This window comes from Macaca fascicularis, chromosome 10 (genome assembly GCF_037993035.2).
Source record: "Macaca fascicularis isolate 582-1 chromosome 10, T2T-MFA8v1.1".
NCBI classification, from domain to species: Eukaryota; Metazoa; Chordata; class Mammalia; order Primates; family Cercopithecidae; genus Macaca; species Macaca fascicularis.
The window spans coordinates 55,898,870-55,909,283 of NC_088384.1; positions in this window are offsets into that span (position 1 = coordinate 55,898,870).

Below are 10,414 nucleotides of genomic sequence, written 5' to 3' on the forward strand. Positions count from 1 at the left end.
AGGTGCAGAGCTCCCAGAGGAAGGGGCAGGCTATCATCTTTGCCTTTTTGCAGACTTCACTGCTGATACCTTCAGGCACTGGAAAATAGGAGGCCATTGGGGACTGGAGTGGACCCCCAGCATACCACAGCAGCCCCACAGAAAAGTGGCCAGACTGTTATGTGGGTGCCCATTTCCATATCTCCTCAATGGGTAGGCCCTCCTGGCAGGGTCTCCAGCCAGCCCCCCACTGGAACTATCAAGCCTGTAGCAACTTGGCAATTCCCTGGACTGAGCTTCCAGGAGCAACTGAAATCCTCTCTGCCGCTGCCTCTGCAGTGGAACTGCCCTTGCTTCCCTCAGAATATCAAGGGAGCAAAGACCCTAAGTGCCATATCGACACCTCCAACAAGCTGCAGTTGACCCAAGGAACACACCAGTCCATTTCCCACAGGTACAACACACCCTGCACTGTTCATCACCAGACAGGGAACCCTGACTTGGGCTCACAGCACAGACCCTCCATCCTGGGGTGATTACATTAAGTAACTGCTAACTTACATCTCTCTCGGGTGGAGCCTCCAGGAGACAAAGTTGTAGAGCAACAAGTCAGATGATATGCAGCCCAGAGGGCAGGGACAGCTATCTCTCTAGCTCTGCTTGCTCTTATGAGACACTTTATCCCAGCACTTAAGGAGTGCTGCGGTCAGACCAGCCCTGTCTCATGTGCAAGATTGCCCAGCACAGATCAGGTCTAAGAGTTACCTTCTTTAAAAAGGGGAGTTGCTTAAAAAAGAAGTCTGGCCATGTTTGTGTAGAGCAGTTGTGCTGTGCTAGGGTTCACTTTTGAGAGAGTTCTCTGAGACCTGATCTCTGCTAGGCAGTTTTGCACATCAGGTGAGGCTGCTCTGACCTCAGCACCCCTTAGTCAGCTTGCCTCTCCCAGGACCCCAGCCAGGCCACACCTGCTTACAGGACACTCTCAGATGCACACACCATAGCTTCTGTACCAGTGGACCGTGCCTGATTAGTGGAGAGCTGCAGCAAGGTGGCCCCTACAGCCATGAACCAGCCTGCACATCACCTCTCCATACTGCAGCCCTTTATATGGAAACTTCTCACATCCCTTTGCTGTGTGTGTTTACACAGGTGGGTTTTTCTGTACTTGCCCTGATAGCACTAGCACATGGGAGTGCAGCACACACCCCAACCCACACCAACTGCCACTGAAGACGAAGCCGTGGTTGGAACAGAGCCAAAAACCCCACCGTTGTCAACATCTCACCATTGAGGTAATGCTGTGCAGAGAAAAAGGGACCTTCTTATATCCTGAGTGACCACTGCTGCTTTGGGGAAGGGGGGGCTCAGAGAAGGCACCCAGACGTGCACTGACCAGCAGTCCACCCCAAACCAGCACTGCCTCCAGTGTAACAGCACACAGAGTCAGCAGGGGCTACCTGGCCCACACCCCTGCAGTCTTGCCTCCACCCCCGGTCAACGCTCGCAGGGAGGCAGGGACTCCTGCATCCACTAGCATTCCGCCGCAGCTGCCACACTTGGATCCCCTCAGTGCAATGGACTCCAAACCTCAAGGAGCCAGAGAACAAAGATGGGGCCCAATACACGTTCCCCAGAGTTAAAGCACACAGTTCAGGAATTGGGAGCTGCGTGTTGGCCCCCTAAAATCCTCCAAAAACAAAACCAGTTGGCTGAGTCTGTCTTACACCACAATCAAATCCTCACGGTCATCAGATATAATAAAAGAAAAATACCCTGTCCAAAGGTCAGCAACCTCAACGACTGAAGGAGGATAAGCCCATAAAGATGAGAAAGGATCTGTGCAAGAACACTGAGAACTCAGAAAGTCAGCATGCCTCCTTTCCTCCAAATGACTGCATCAGCTCTCCAGCAAGTGTTCAGAACTGGGTTGAGGCTGAGATGTCTGAAATGACACAAGCAGAGTTCAGGGTACGGGTAGGAATAAAGTTCACTGAGTGAAAGAAGTACGTTGTCATCCAATACAAGGAAGCTAAAAATCGTTGTACAACACTACAGGAGATGACAGACAAAATAGGCAGTACAGAGAAAAACATAACTGACCTGATAGAGCTGTAAACCACACTACAAGAATTTTCATAATGCAGTCACATGGTGATTGTGTGTGATGGCATTATGAAAATTATTGTAGTGTGTGTGGGCACCCGAGAGTGCCCCGTAAGCAGGTGTGCCCAAGCTGGAGTCCTGGGAGAGGCAAACAGACTAAGGACGGCAGAGGTCTGACCAGCTCCATCTCATGTGTATGACCACCCAGCAGAACAGACGAAGCAGAGGAAAGAATCCCAGATCTTGAAAACTGGCTTTCTGAAATAAAACAGGCAGACAAGAATGGGAAAAAAAAGAATGAAAAGCAATGAACAAAACATCCGAGAAATATGGGATGATATAAATGACCAAATCTGTGACGAATTAATGTACCTGAAAGGGATGAGGAAAATGGAACCAACTTGGAAAACGTACTTCAGAGTATCATTCATGAGAATATCCCCAACCTAACCAGATGACCAACAATCAAATTCAGGAAATCCAGAGAACCTCAGTAAGATATGCCATGAGAAGATCATCTCCAAGACACACAGTCATCAGATTTTCCAAGGTCAAAATGAAAAAAAATATGTTAAAGGCAGCTGGGGAGAAAGGCAAGGTCACCTACAAAGGGAATTCCATCAGACTTAGCAGAACTCGCAGCTGAAACCCGACAAACCAGAAAAGATATTCAACTTCTTAAAAAGAAATTTCAACCCAGAATTTCATGTCCAGCAAAATGAAGCATCATAAGTGAAGGAGAAATAAGATCCTTTTCAGACAAACAAATGCTGATGGAATTCATTATCACGGGATCTATCTTACAAGAGCTCCTGAAGGAAGAACTAAATATGGAAAGAAAAGACCATCACCATCCAGTACAAAAACGCAATGAAATACACAGTCCACTGATGCCAAAAACCAACCACATACACAAGTCTGCAAAATAACCAGCTGACAGCATGACGACAGGATCAAATCCACACATACCATGACTAACCTTAAATGGAAATGGGCTAAACGCTCCAATTGAAAGACACGGGGGCAAGCTGGATAAAGAACCAAGACCCATTTGAGTATGCTGTCTTCAAGAAACCCATCTTGCATGCAGTGCCATACATAAGCTCAAAATAAAAGAATGGAGAAAAATATTTCAAGCAAATGGAAAACAGAAAAAAGCAAGTGTTGCACTCCTAGTTCCTGACCAAACGGACTATAGCAATAAAGATAAAAAAAGACAGAGGGCCGGGCGTGGTGTCTCACGCCTGCAATTCCAGCACTTTGGGAGGCCGAGGTGGGCAGATCTCGAGGTCAGGAGATCGAGACCATCCTGGCTAAGACGGTGAAACCCCGTCTCTACTAAAAATACAAAAATTAGCCGGGCACGGTGGTGGGTGCCTGTAGTCCCAGCTACTCGGGAGGCTGAGGCAGGAGAATGGCATGAACCTGGGAGTCGGAGCTTACAGTGAGCTGGGATCGCGCCACTGCACTCCAGCCTGGGTGACTGAGCGAGACTCCGTCTCAAAGAAAAGAAAAAAAAGAAGGAGATTACAAAGGTGGTCCTGACCTTTGATAAATCTCATTATTGATTGATACCAACCTGGGCTATCTTTATTGCCCAAACCAATAGGATAATTTGCTGAGGTTGGGGAGCTTCTCCCCTGCAGAGAGTTCCTGATCTCCCAAAATTTGGTTGAGATCTAAAGTTGATTTTGCTGTACAAGTCCTTTCCTGAAGTTTTACTCATTTCCAACAACAAAGGCAAGTTTTCCTGCTTCCATGGCGATGGAGAGCAGGCACCTCCTTTCCTGAGTTTCGGCTTGCTTCTGACAGGAAAGGTGAGTGTCAGTTTTTTCCAGCATCTAAGATGGCAGAGAACGATCACCAGCCTGAGCCTTATTTCCAGGTAAGTAGCTGAATTAGAATTTTGTCTTAAAAATTTTTCTAATGACTAAAATTTAAGATTATCCACCAGCTGCTTTTAATTTCTCCTTACCATGAGAACACTCAGTAATCATATAAATGGTGCATTTGTTTGTTTTGCTCAATTCTTTGTGTGTGTTTGTGTTTGGGGTTTTATTGTTGTTGTTTCACTTTTCTCCCATCTCTTCCTGACTTGGTCAAATCCAAGGGAATGTTCCAAATTGTGGGGAGCAAGGCATCTGAATTGGCTAAAAGCCCTGTGGCTGCAAAAATGAAAGAAAAAATTCCAGTTATCAGAAAATATTTTTTATTTTTATTTTTTTTTGTTTGTACATAAGTGGGCTCACCTACATAACAAGGCCATCTTTTGCTAGCCAAGGCCAGGCTGAAGGAGTAGTCTTGGTGACCCAGTGTTAAGATTCTCCTGTTAACTACAGAAACCTGAGTTTGGTTCCTAAGTCTAGTTCTTTCTGTTTGATGTTTGTGTTACTTTTAAAATATCAGCAGTTTGTCCAAGCTATGATGTGGTAGTAAAAGATTCAAAAGGATTTTTTTTTAAAGTTCTATGATTATAAGTTTACTTAAAAGCAAATTTCCTTTTTTTAAAATTATACTTTAAGTTCTGTGATGTATGTGCAGAACATGCAGGATTGTTTTATGGGTATACACATGCCATGCTGGCTTGCTGCATCCATCAGTCCGTGATCTACATTATGAATTTCTGGTAATGCTATCCCTCTCCTAGCTCCCCACCCTGACAGGCCCTGGTGTGTGGTGTTCCCCTTCCTGTGTCCATGTGTTCCCATTGTTCAACTCCCACTTATGAGTGAGAAGGCGTGATGTTTGGTTTTCTGTTTTTGTGTTAGTTTGCTGAGAATGAAGGTTTCCAGCTTCATCCATGTCCCTGCAAAGGATATGAACTCATCCATTATTGTGGCTGCATAGTACACCATGGTGCATATATGCCACATTTTCTTTATCAAGTCTATCCTTGATGGGCATTTGGGTTGGTTCCAGTCTGTGCTGTTGTCAACAGTGCCTCAATAAACATATGTGTGCATGTGTCTTTATATTAGAATGATTTATATTTTGGGGGGTATATACCCAGTAATGGGATTGCTGGGTCAAATGCTATTTCTAGTTATAGATCCTTGAGGAATCATCACACTGTCTTCCACAATTGTTGAACTAATTTATACTCCCAGCAACAGTGTAAAAGTGTTCCTCTTTCTCCACATCCTCTCCAACATCTATTGTTTCCCGATTTTTTAATGATGGCCATTCCAACTGGCATGAGATTGTATCTCATTGTGATTTTGCTTTCCATTTCTCTAACGACCAGTGGTGATGTGCTTTGCTTCACATGTTTGTTGGTTGCATAAATGTCTTCTTTGGGAAGTGTCTGTTGATATCTTTGCCCACTTTTTGATGGGGTACTTTGTTTTTCTCTTGTAAATTTGTTTAAGTTCTTTGTAGATTATGTATATTAGCCCTTGGTCAGATGAAGAGATTGCAATAAATTTCTCTCATCCTGTGGGTTGCCTGTTCACTCTGATGATTGTTTCTTTTGCTCTGCAGACACAGTAGTTTAATTAGATCCCATTTGTCAATTTTGGCTTTGGTTGCCATTGCTTTTGGTGTTCTAGTGATGAAGACTTTGTCCATGCCTATGTCCTGAATGGTATTGCCCTACTCAAGGACATTTCTGTGCCTGAGTGCCATACCACCTAAAGTAATTTATAGATTCAGTGCTATTCCCATCACGCTACCACTGACTTTCTTCAAAGAATTAGAAAAACTGCTTTAAATTTCATATGGAACCAGAAAAGAGCCCACACAGCCAAGAGAATCCTAAGCAAAAAGCACAAAGTTGGAGGCATCACAGTACCTGACTTCAAACTATTCTACAAGGCTGCAGTAACCAAAAGAGCGTAGTACTCATATCAATCCAGATATATGGACCAATGGAACAGAACAGAGACCGCAGAAATGACACCATGCAACTAAAACTGTCTGATCTTTAACAAACCTGACAAAAACAAGCAATGGGGAAAGGATTCCCTATCAATAAATGGTGTTGGGAAAACTGGCTAGCCGTATGCAGAAAACTGAAACTGGGCCATTCCCTTACACTTAATACAAAAATTATATTAAGATGGATTAAAGAGTTAAATGCAAAACCTAAAACCATAAAAAACCTATAGAAGAAAACCTAGGTCACCAACTGCAGAGAAAGGTACTTGCAGTGAAATGCATGGTACAAACACGCATTCCCGGCTTCCCTGAGTGGGTCAGGTTGACGAGTGGTCCACCTGCTCCTGGCAGATCCCTGCAGACATGGCTGGTTGCTCTTTGAGCCAGGTTGGCCTTGCCTGGCATGCACAAGCTGCAGTGCAACAACTGTGCTTCATATGGAGCCACACAGAGAAAAGTAGCAGCAGGATCAGGTGCAGGGTGTGCGCTGCCTTCAGAGTTCCAGTCCATTCCTCAGGGCTCAGATGGCACTGTGGGCTTCTTCGTTGCAAAGAGGGAGACCACAGGCCATCTTGAGGAGGACTTTATGTTCAAGTGCAGAAAGCAGCCAGGAGTTCCACCGAGTGGACTCGGCCTTCTGTGCCCCTGGCCAGATTTAGAATTTGACCCGAGGCAGGACAAGCTCACTCAGAGTAACATGGTGGTAGCTGGGGTCTATGCATGCCTGGAAAGGACAAGCTAGCTCCAGGAGCAAGCAGCCACGTCTGCAAAGGTGTGGCTGGAACAGGTGGAACAGCCACTGACCTCACCCACTCAAGGAAGCAGAGATGGTTTCAACAGCCAGACTGGCTGCCACCTGATGGCTGATGGAGCTGAGGCCTGAGGATAAGCAGATGGCACTGGGGCCCTACCTCTAGGGTAGAACTGATGTACCACGAGCGGCAGAGAGTGAGGTTGGTGGCTGGTCCACCAGCTCCTGGCACACCCTTGCAGAGGTGGTTGGTTGCTTTTTGAGCCAGCTTGGCCTTGCCTGGCATGCACAAGCCTCAGTGCAACAACTGTCTTACACATGGAGCCACATAGAGGAAAGGAGCAGCAGGCTCAGGAGCAGGGTGTGCGCTGCCTTTAGGGATCCAGTCAATTCCTCAGGGCTAATATGGCACTGTGGGCTTCTTTGTTGCCAAGAGAGAGACACAGGCTGTCTTGAGGAGGACTTTCTTCTCAAGTTCAGAAAGCAGCCAGGATTTCCACCCAGGGGCCTAGGCCTTCTGTTACCCTGGCCAGACGTAGAATTTGGCCCTAAGCAGGACAAGCTCACTCGGAGCAGTACTTTGGTACCTGTGGTCTGTGCATGCAAGACAAGGCCAAGCTGGCTCAAAGAGCAACCAGCCACCTCTGCAAGGGTGCCCCTGGAGCAGGTGTAGCAGCCACCAACCTCACCCACTCAAGGAAGCAGGGATGGCCAGTTTCCAACAGACTGAGTGACTGCCACCTGATGTCTGGTGGAACAGAGGCATGAGGAAAAGCAGATGGCACTGGGGCCCTACCTCTAGGGTAGAACTGATGTACCATGAGCGGCATCGAGTAAGGTTGGTGGCTGGTCCACCGGCTCCTGGCACACCCTTGCAGTGGTGGCTGGTTGCTCTTTCAGCAAGTTTGGCCTTGCCTGGCATGCACAAGCCTCAGTGCAACAATTGTCTTACACATGGAGCCATATAGAGGAAATGAGCAGCAGGCTCAGGAACAGGGTGTGCACTGCCTTTAGGGTTCCAGTCAATTCCTCATGGCACAGATGTCACTGCGGGCTTCTTGTTTGCAAATAGGGAGACCACAGGCCATCCTGAGGAGGACTTTATGTTCAAGTGCAGAAAGCAGCCAGGATTTGAACCCAAGGGACTCGGTCTTCTGTGGCCCTAGCCAGACTTAGAATTTGGCCCAAGGCAGGACAAGCTCACTTGGAACAGAATGTCCGTAGCTGGGGTCTGTGCATTGCCAAGCGAGGCCAAGCTGACTCAAAGAGCAACCAGCCACCTCTGCAAGGGTGCGCCTGTAGCAGTTGGACCAGCCTTCAACGTCACCCATTTAAGGAAGGAGGGATGGCCAGACTTAGAAATTGGCCCCACGCAGGACAAGCTCACATGCAGCAGTGTCTGTTTCTGGGGCTTGTGCATACCAGGCAAGGCCAAGCTGGCTCAAAGAGCAGCCAACCACCTCTGCAAGGGTGCGCTCAGAGCAGGTGGAGCAGCCACCAATCTCACCCACTCAAGGAAGCACGGATGGCCAGATTCCAACATACTGAGTGGCTGCCACCTGATGGCTGATGGAGCAGAGGCCTGAGCAAACGTAGATGGCACTGGGGCCCTACCTCTAGGGTAGAACTGATGTACCATGAGCGATAGCGAGTGAAGTTGGTGGCTGCTCCAACTGCTCCAGAGGCACTCTTGCAGAGGTGGCTGGTTGCTCTTTGAGCCAGCTTGGCCTTGCCTGGCATGCACAAGCCTCAGTGCTACAATTGTCTTACAAATGGCGTCATAATGAGGAAAAGAGCAGCAGGCTCAGGAGCCACGTGTAGGCTGCCTTTAGGCTCCAGTCAATTCCTCAGGGCTCAGATGGCACTGCGGGTTTCTTCATTGCCAAGAGGCAGACCAGAGGCCATCTTGAGGAGGACTTTATGTTCAAGTACAGAAAGCAGCCAGGATTTGCGCCCAGGGGCCTAGGCCTTCTGTGTCCCTGGCCAGGCTCAGAATTTGGCCTCAGGCAGGACAAACTCACTCAGAGCAGCACTTTGGTACCTGAGGTCTGTGCATGCCAGGCAAGGCCAAGTTGGCTCAAAGAGTAACAAGCCACCTCTGCAAGGGTGCCTCTGGAGCAGATGGAGCAGCCACCAACCTCACTCACTCAAGGAAGCAGGGATGGCCAGATTCCAACAGACTGTGTGGCTGCCACCTGATGGCTGATGGAGCAGAGGCCTGAGGAAAAGCAGATGGCACTGGGGCCCTACATCTAGGGTAGAACTGATCTATCATGAGCAGCAGTGAATGAGGTTGGTTGCTCATCCACTGTCTCCTGGCACAGCCTTGCAGAGGTGGCTGGTTACTCTTTGACCCAGCTTGGCCTTGCCTGGTATGCACAAACCTCAGTGCAACAATTGGCTTACAAATGGAGCCATATAGAGCAAACGAGTAGCAAGCTCAGGAGCAGGATGTGGGCTGCCTTTAGGGCTCCAGTCAATTCCTCAGGGCTCAGATGGCACTGCAGGCTTCTTGATTGCAAATAGGGAGACCGCAGGCCCTCTTGAGGAGGACTTTATGTTGAAGTGAAGAAAGCTGCCAGGATTTCCCCCCAGGGGACTCGGCTTTCTGTGGCCCTGGCCAGACTTACAATTTGGCCCCATGCAGGACTAGCTCACTCAGAGCAGAATGTCAGTAGCTGGGGTCTGTGCATGCCAGGCAAGGCCAAGCTGGCTCAAAGGGCAACCAACCACCTCTGCAAGGGTGCACCTGGAACCAGTGGACCAGCCACCAACCTCACCTACTGAAGGAAGCAGGGATGGCCAGATTCCAACAGCCTGAGTGGCTGCCGCCTGATGGCTGATGGAGCAGAGGCCCGAGGAAAAGCAGATGGCACAGAGGCCTTACTTCTCAGGTAGAAGAAGTTATGTACCCTGACCGGCAGCGAGTGAGATTGGTGCCTGGTCCACCGGCTCCTGGCGCACCCTTGCAGAGGTGGCTGGTTGCCCTTTGAGCCAGCTTGGCCTTGCCTGGCATGCACAAGCCTCATTGCAACAATTGTCTTACAAATGGAGCCTTATAGAGGAAATGAGCAGCAGGCTCAGGAGCAGGGTGTGCGCTGCCTTTAGGGTTCCAGTCAATTCCTCATGGCACAGATGTCACTGCGGGCTTCTTGATTGTGAAGAGGTAGACCACAGGCCGTCTTGAGGAGGACTTTATATTCAAGTGCAGAAAGCAGCCAGGATTTCCACCCAGGGGCCTAGGCCTTCTGTGTCCCTGGCCAGACTTAGAATTTGGCCTCAGGAAGGACAAGCTCACTCAGAGCAGCACTTTGGTACCTACATTCTATGCATGCCAGGCAAGGCCAAGCTGTCTCAAAGAGCAACTAGCCACCTCTGCAAGGGTGCCCCTGGAGCAGGTGGAGCAGCCACCAACCTCACCCACTCAAGGAAGCAGGGATGGCCAGATTCCAACAGCCTGAGTGGCTGCCACCTGATGTCAGATGGAACAGAGGCCCGAGGAAAAGCAGATGACACTGAGGCCTTGCCACAAGGGTAGAAGAAATTAAGTACCTTGATCGGCAGCAAGTGAGGTTGGTGGCTGATCCACCGGCTCCTGGCACACCCTTGCAGAGTTGGCTGGTTGCTCTTTGAGCCAGCTTGTCCTTGCCTGGCATGCACAAGCCTCAGTGAAACAATTGTCTTACAAATGGAGCCACACAGAGA